Source organism: Tachyglossus aculeatus, unplaced genomic scaffold (genome assembly GCF_015852505.1).
Source record: "Tachyglossus aculeatus isolate mTacAcu1 unplaced genomic scaffold, mTacAcu1.pri scaffold_195_arrow_ctg1, whole genome shotgun sequence".
Taxonomy (NCBI): Eukaryota; Metazoa; Chordata; class Mammalia; order Monotremata; family Tachyglossidae; genus Tachyglossus; species Tachyglossus aculeatus.
This window is the reverse complement of record NW_024044911.1, coordinates 157,924-166,419: the sequence shown is the minus strand read 5'-3', so window position 1 is coordinate 166,419 and position 8,496 is coordinate 157,924. Positions and strand designations below refer to the sequence as shown.

The 8,496-nt window shown below is 47.0% G+C and overlaps 2 non-coding genes across 2 annotated transcripts; both read right to left on the bottom strand.

Moving 5' to 3' along the window:
* Positions 1–2,450: 2,450 nt before the first annotated feature.
* Positions 2,451–2,588, bottom strand: LOC119923416. The gene has a single exon (XR_005448852.1). It is a non-coding gene; the product is annotated as a small nucleolar RNA SNORA7 (small nucleolar RNA).
* Positions 2,589–3,527: 939 nt separating this feature from the next.
* On the bottom strand, positions 3,528–3,599 carry TRNAK-UUU. The gene has a single exon. It is a non-coding gene; the product is annotated as a tRNA-Lys (tRNA).
* Positions 3,600–8,496: the final 4,897 nt, after the last annotated feature.

Here is an 8,496-nt window from a genome sequence, read left to right as displayed (position 1 = left end):
GCGCTTAATAAATGCCATCATCATCATCATCATCATCCCAGGCCTGGGTTCTACCCACCGGGCCACGGTGTTTCCCAGTTAAATAGTCACTTCACTACTCTAGGCTGCAGTTTCCTCATCTGGAAAATGGGGGCAAGCTATCTGCCGGGGTGAGTTTGCAGGAAACTGTAGACCGAACTCCCCCTTTAGACTCTAACCTCGTTGTGAGCAGGGAACGCACCTACCGATTCCGTTGTTTTGTTCTCTCCCGACACTTAGAACACTGTTTTGCCCACAATAAGCACTCAATAAATACCTTTGAGATGAGCCACATGAAGCCCAGAGAAACAGTGTGGCCAGAACACGGGCTGGGGTTCTAATCCCATCCCCACCACTTGTCTGCTTGGAGACGTTGGGCAAGTCCCTTCATTTCTCTTGGCCTCAGTTACCTCATCTGGAAAATGGGAATTAAGATTGTGATTCTGAGATGGTTGAGGGGGCAGGGGGGATGGGGAGGGGGGGGCTATGCCAACCTGATGAGCTTGTATCTACCCCAGTGCTTTGTACAGTGCCTTCACAAATACCATAAAAATAAACAGACATTAAGACCATCTGTCGGAACTGTGAACTCTTGATTAATCCCTGTAATATTAGCCAGGTCACCAGATTAGAGATCCTATTGTTTCCCCAACTGCCCCCGCCCACAGGGCAGAGGCCTGGTTGACGGTATCCTCACCCTTTGTTCATTCAGTCATTTATTGAGCAGTTACAGTGTGCAGAGCACTGTACTAAGTGCTTGGGAGAGAACAGTAAAATAGTAACCAGGCAGTTTCCCTGCCCACAACAAGCTGACAGTCTAGAGGGGGAGTCAGACATGAATAGACATAATAAATTACAGATATGGACATAGCGCTGTCTCTACCCTGACACCAAATTTGCTCCTGCTGTGACACAGTAAGAACATTACTGTAAATTTTGTCATATCAGCGAGGTACGGAAGTGAGTATTTTGGTCAAATGATGTTTTTGTATTTACTTGGAAAATTTGGTTTTGACCCTCTAGACTGCGAGCTTGTTGTGGGCAGGGAATGTGTCCGTCTGGTGCTATATTGTACTCTCCCAAGCCCTCGGTACAGTGCTTTGCACACAGTAAGCACTCAATAAATACGATTGAATGAATGATATTTGAGAGATCCTGTCGCCGCCGCCCTCCGCTCCCCCCAACTCATGTTGGGTCAGAAAGGCGACCCCTGCCCCTTTCAAAGTTCCACACATCACGTGTGTCACAAAATGATGCCATTCGCAGTGTCCGGTAGGAGAGAATTTCTCTGCAGTTGCGGAAGAGAAGCAGCGTCGCTCAGTGGAAAGAGCCCAGGCTTGGGAGTCAGAGGTTGTGGGTTCTAATCCCGGTTCTGTCACTTATCAGCTGTGTGATTTAGGGCAAGTCACTTAACTTCTCTGTGCCTCAGTTACCTCATCTGAAAAATGGGGATTGAGACTGTGAGCCCCACGTGGGACAACCTGATTACCTTGTATCAACCCCAGCGCTTAGAACCGTGTTTTGCACATAGTAAGTGCTTAACAAATACCATCATTATTATCATTATTATTATTATGTGGAACATGGACTATTTCCAACCTGATTAGCTTGTCTCCACTCCAGTGGCTAGTACAGTGCCTGGTACATAGTAAGCATAGTTAGAGAAGCAGCGTAGCTCAGTGGAAAGAGCCCGGGCTTTAGAGTCAGAGGTCATGGGTTCAAATCTCGGCTCCATCCATTGTCAGCCGTGGGACTTTGGGCATGTCACTTCACTTCTCTGGGCCTCAGTTACCTCATCTAGAAAATGGGGATGAAGACTGTGAGCCCCCCGTGGGACAATTTGATCCCCTTGTAACCACCCCAGCGCTTAGAACAGTGCTTTGCACATAGTAAGTGCTTAATAAATGCCATCATTATCATTATTACTATTAAACTCTTACCATATACCATAATAAAAAGAGTTCCTGGCCCAGGCCAGGGAAACAGTGAATCAAGGGATGGAGATGGGAGAATCAAGAGTGAGTTACAGCTTGAAGGTTGGCTTGGGAACAATGAAGAGGAACTGAATAGAGGAGATGGACAGGGGCTGGGGGGGGGGGGGGCGGTCTCACATGGTAGAAAGCCTGGGAGCTTATTGTGAGGTGTTTTTATTTCATGTGAAAAGATACATGGTGCAAGTGAAGGGTTTGGAGGAGAGGAGAGATGCTGTCTCAGCGATGCTTTGTCTTGTCTTCTGCTGTCGAGTCGTCTCCGACCTATCAATGGGCACATCTCTCCCAGAACACCCCATTCTCCATCTTCAAGTTTATCCGTAGAGTTTTCTTGGTGAAAATACAGAAGTGGTATACCATTGCCTTCTTCCCTGCAGTAAACCTGAGTCTCCACCCTCGACTCTCTCCCTTGCTGCTGCTGCCCAGCCCAGGTGAGTTTTGACTTGTAGCAGATTGCTTTCCACTCACTAGCCACTGTGCAAGCTAGGAATGGAATGGCTATGCCTCTGCTTGACTCTCCCTCCCATAGCCAAAACTGGTAGAGTACTGGAAACTCTCCAGGTACGATTCTGAGTCGGGGGAGTGATGCTTTAGCAAATAGTTAAATGAGTAAATGAGTGGCTAAATATTTATGGGTTTGTGTGGCTGTGTGCGTTTATGTGTAAGTAACCGCAGGCAGTTGAAGCTTGTGTGTGAGTGTGTGTGTGTGCGCCAGAGTGGCTGTGTGTGTGTGGTTGCATATATCTCCACGATAAGTGTGTTTACATATGGGGGTGTTTTTTTGTCTATTATGAAATCATCGAGAGCAATTCATAGCCATCATGTGCATCTCTTGATAATAATAATAATAATAATAATAATAATAATGACACTTGTTAAGTGCTTACTATGTGCCAGACACTGTTCTAAGCGCTGGGCGGGATACAAGGTAATCAGATTGCCCCACATGGGGCTCATAGTCTTAATTCCCTTTTACAGATGAGGGAACTGAGGCACAGAGAAGTGAAGTGACTGGCCCGAAGTCATTCAGCTGGTAAGTGGCGGAGCTGGGATTAGAACCCATGACCTCTGACTCCCAAGCCCGTGCTCTTTCCACTGAGCCACACTTGCTAGCCATGTGACTTTGGGCCAGTCACTTCACTTCTCTGGGCCTCGGTTACCTCATCTGCAAAACGGGAATGCAATCTTCACTTCTCTGGGCCTTGGCTACCTCATCTGGAAAATGGGAACACAATCCCTGATCTCCCTCAGTCTTAGACTCTGAGCCCAAGTGTGGGACAGGGACTGTATCTGACCCAGAAAAAGTTTCTCTACCTCGGCACTTAGTACAGTGCATGGTACGGAGTAAATGTTTAACAAATACCACACCTTTAACAATAATGAATAATTATGGTATTTCCTAAGTACCAGGCAACGTACGAAGTGCCGGAGTGGATACAAGCAAATCAGATTTGACACATTCCCTGACCTATGTGGGGCTCAGAGTCTCAATCCCATTTGACAGATGAAAAGCTTATCCACCCAAACAGGGACTTGAACATGGACCCTCAGATTAAAAGTCTGATGCTCTACCAACTGAGCTATCTGGGCTCCTCTCTGGCCTTCTCCTATCTGTAATTTATTTTATTTTCTGCCTTCTCCACTCATAATGCTAATTGTGGTATTTATAAAGATATTACAATAGACTGATCAAAATATTGAGGGCTGGGTTCAGCGCACGATAATCGAGTCAGACACAGTGTCCATCTCCTGTGGGGCTCAGGGTCTAAGTTGAAAGGAGAAGTATTGAATCCCCATTTTACAGATGAGGGAACTGAGGTAGAGCAAAGTTACATGCCTAAGGTGACACAGCAGGAAGGTGGCAGAGCCAGGATTACACATCAGATCCTCTGACTCCTGGGCCTGGGATCTTTCCACTAGGCCCCGCCACAATAGAATGGAAACACCATAAGGGAAAGGATCGTATGAACATTAGCTCTGGTGGTCACGCCACAAAACCACAACAAGGAGGCACTCAGAAGATCCCAAAAGCAGGTTTATTTTTGTCACACATCAAGAAAGGCACATCCATGGATACACTCTCCAGAACTACTAGAGAATAAACCCACAACAATACCACCACCCTCATATCAATTGGTCTCCAGTATTAACACTGGATGTCCAATGGTTCTCTGTGGTACCCGTGTCCCACCTTGGCTGTTGATGAGGTCATCCAGCCCGCATGCCTCTATTGCAATCTGGCAAGTGATGTCTCCTCAAGTTGGCCTCTGTATTTCGACATAGTTACTTCTTTATTGCCGCTGTAGACTTCAAGCAAACCTTCCTCCCCGTCCATCTCTCTGTCATGCTATAAATCTGTCACCCTAATCTAGGACCTCGAAGGACTCTAGATGTCTAAGCACCACCTTCCCATAAAGCACAACATACAGTTATAAATTATGAAGTATACCACAGTCAGTTATGTTTAGTTACATTCTGTATAGTGTTGTGCAACATAAACTTGCAAGCCTTGTGAGTATGCACTTTGCCACATATTACATTCTATATTTTATTGCTGTTGCCATTTCTCTAAGCCCCCTTTTTATGCACCATATAATTAACCTCTAGACTGTAAGCTCCTGGTTGGCAGTGATTTTGTCTACCAACTCTTTTGTATTGTTCTCTCCCAAGTGCTTAGTACAGTGCTCGGCAAAGGCTAAGTGCTCAGTAAATAACACTGCTAGATTAATTGATGGGTAAATACCCCTACCCCCTCTCAGGATCACACCTGGAGAGTTTCCAGTACCCTACCAGTCTCGGCCAAGGGAGGGAGAATCAAGCAGAGGCATACCCATTCCATTCTTAGCTGGGGCAGTGGCTAGCGAGAAGAAAGCAATCTGCTCCGAGTCAAAAAGCACCTGTTCTGGGCATCAGTGGCAGGGGAGTGAGTCGAGGGTGGAGACTCAGGTTTACTGGGTGGAAGAAGGCAATGGTAAACCACTTCTCTATTTTTACCAAGAAAACTCTATGAATTCAATACCAGAACGCTTGCAGATGGTGGTGGGGCATTCTGGGAGAGATGTGTCCATGGAGTCGCTACGGGTCAGAGACGAATTGACAGCATAAGACAAGACATGCCAGACCCCTGCACATATTAATACTATGTAACATTATAGGTGATAAATAAATACAACGGATTGATTTACTCCAAAGGGAAGTTGTGTTGATTCCTTCATCGATGCCATCAATCCATCATATTTATTAAGCATTTATCATCTGTGGCGCACTGTATTAACTGCCTGAGTACAATTTGATATGGTTGGTAGACATGATCCCTGCCTTCAAGGAACTTACAGTTCAGAGGGAATGCCAATGTTTCTAAATTGAAGTGTCCCTCTTCCTTTGCAGGGAGTCATCGTCAATTCCCAGAAATGACCAACGTCTCCACCATGACTGAGTTCCTCCTCCTGGGATTCTCTGACATCCAGGGGCTGCAGCTGCTCCATGCCACGCTGTTCCTCCTTGTCTACCTAATGGCCCTTCTGGGGAATCTCCTCATTGTTATCGTCACCACCCTCGACCAGCGTCTCCACACCCCCATGTACTTCTTTCTCAAAAACCTGTCCTTCACTGACCTCTGCTACATTTCTACAACGGTACCCAAATCCATTGTCAGCTCCCTGACCAGTGACAGCTCCATCTCCTTTCTGGATTGTGTCTCGCAGCTCTTCCTACTGATCTTCTTTGGTGCTTCAGGGCTATTTGTCCTCACTGCAATGTCTTATGACCGCTATGCCGCCATCTGCTCCCCCTTGCGTTATGAGCTCATCATGAACAAAACAGCCTGTGTGCGATTAGTAGCAGCATCATGGCTCAATGGGGGTCTGTTTGGAGTCTGGCTTACAGCTTCTACCTTCTCCCTGAACTTTTGTGGGTCCAATGTTGTCCAGCAGTTCTTCTGTGATGTCCCCCCTATGCTGAAGATCTCCTTCTCTGAGGACCACATTGCCATAGATGTGAGTGTGGCTATTGCGATAGTCTTAGATGGCATCTGTTTTTTTTTTCATCATCTTCTCCTATGTCCGCATCTTCTCAGCCGTGCAGAGGATGCCATCCTCCGAGGGCAGGGCCAAAGCCTTCTCCACCTGCCTGCCCCATCTCACTGTCATCATCATTTTTCTCTTCACCGGAGCATTTGCCTATCTCAAACCACCTTCAGATTCACCCTCGGCTCTGGATCTGCTGGTTTCCATGTCCTACACCGTGGTGCCCCCCACTGTGAACCCCCTTATCTACAGCCTGAGGAACAGGGACCTGAAGGCTGCCCTGGGCAGGATCCTAAAGGGGATATTCCCCCAGCGTCCATTCTGGGACAAAATGTCTGTGTCCAGGTACCGGTAATCCCCTACCACCCCTCTCAAAGAGGAATTTCCCTTAGAAATATCCAAATATATCAGTGACCCAGAGTCCCAAAGAACAAGTCTGGATATTCAGGATTTGTCAAGGTCTGGGAGGTTAGCTGATAAGACTAGGTCATGAGTGGCAATATATTCCCTAGGAGGCCTCATGGCTCAATGGCATGTGAATGGGTGTCACATGACCCGAGTTCTAATTCCAGTTCGGCCACTGGCCTGCTTGTAACCTGGCGTTAGTGTCTTACCATTCCCGGGCTCTTACTTCCTCTTACACTCTGAGCCCCTGTGGGACAGGAAACACGTCCATTTGAATTGTAAGTTCATCTTTGTGCTGTAAGCTCATTGTGGGCAGGGATTGTATCTACCAACTCCAATGTATTTTACTCTTCAAAGCGCTTAGTACAATGTAATGCACACAGTAAACACTCAACAAATACCATCGACCTGTTGAATTATTTATCATCATGTGGCACAGACTTTGACACAGAAATTAACACCGAATAATAAAAATAATAATAATAATGGTGTCTGAAAAGATACAGAGACATTCACTGATGGAACTCCATTCATTCAATCATATTTATTGAGCACTTTCTCCGTGCAGAGCACTGTACTAAGCACTTGGGGAGTACAAGTCGGCAACATACAGAGATGGTCCCTACCTAACAACGGGCTCACAGTCTAGAAGGGGGAGACAGACAACAAACCAAAACATGTAGACAGGTGTCAAAACTGTCAGAATAAATAGAATTATAGCTATATACACACATCATTAACAAAATAGAGTAGTAAATATGTACAAGTAAAATAAATAGAGTGACAAATCCGTATAAATATGTACAAGTGCTGGGGGGAAGGGAAGGTGGTCGGGCAAAAGGGGGGAGATGGGGAGGAGGAGAGGAAAAAGGGGACTCAGTCTGGGAAGGCCTCCTGGACGACGTGAGCTCTCAGTAGGGCTTTGAAAGGAGGAAGAGAGCTAGTTTGGTGGATGTGTGGAGGGAGGGCATTCCAGGCCGTGGGAAGGATGTGAGCCAGGGGTTGACAGCGGGACAGGTGAGAAGGAGGCACAGTGAGGAGGTTAGCAGAAGAGCAGAGGGTGCCGACTGGGCTGTAGAAGGAAAGAAGGGAGGTGAGGTAGGAGGGGGTGAGGTGATGGAGAGCCTCGAAGCCGAGAGTGAGGAGTTTTTGCATGATTCGTAGGTTGACAGGTAGCCACTGGAGATTTTTGAAGAGGGGAGTGACATGCCCTGAGCATTTCTGTACAAAAATAATCCGGACAGCAGAGTAAAGTATGGACTGAAGTGCGAAGAGACAGGAGGATGGGACATCAGAGAGGAGGCTGGTGCAGTAATCCAGTCGGGATAGGATGAGAAACTGAACAGGCAAGGTAGCAGTTTGGCACTCTAGTTTCCAGAACCCAGGTTAGTAAAGGATCACAACAGGAGAAGCCATTTCCATCTTATTCTTTCCCAAGCCAGAAATTTCTCCTTCCCATCATACCATTTTCAAAACCTCAGTCTCCTGCCCCACCCCACTGAGACTGGGGGAGGATCAGAGAATGGATTCAGTGGAATCTCTTGCTCTCTCAAGATTTGAAATCAGAAGGTGTCAGAAAATGAAAACTATCAATTGACTGACTGAATGAGAAGCTGATTGTCTAAGGTGGTATATGAGATGAAGCTGAAACCACCCACAGTTGATGTAGATTGTGAGCAACGTTAGTAACTGTTGGGATGTTGGGATGCAGATGCTGTTGTTTCCATGGGAACCCTGGGGTGCAGCACCATTGCTGCAGCTTTAGGGACTGGGCCTTTATCTCTACAGGACCTCAGGGACCTCACAGGCAGAGGATTTTGGCATCGGCCAGGACACGAGATCCCACCTGAGTTGATCCTCCAGGGGTTCCCCACAGAGCAGTAGCTGCTTTATCTTTGGGGATGGGGGACTCTCTGAAGAACATCTCCCTGCCCACAAGAGATAAGAGAGGGGCTGAGGGTGCTACGCTGTCCCTTCTTTCATAGCCAGCTGCACCCAAGAACTGGAGTGGAGAGAGGACCATCCCAACCCGGCAGAGGTCAGAGCCCTACAGCCTT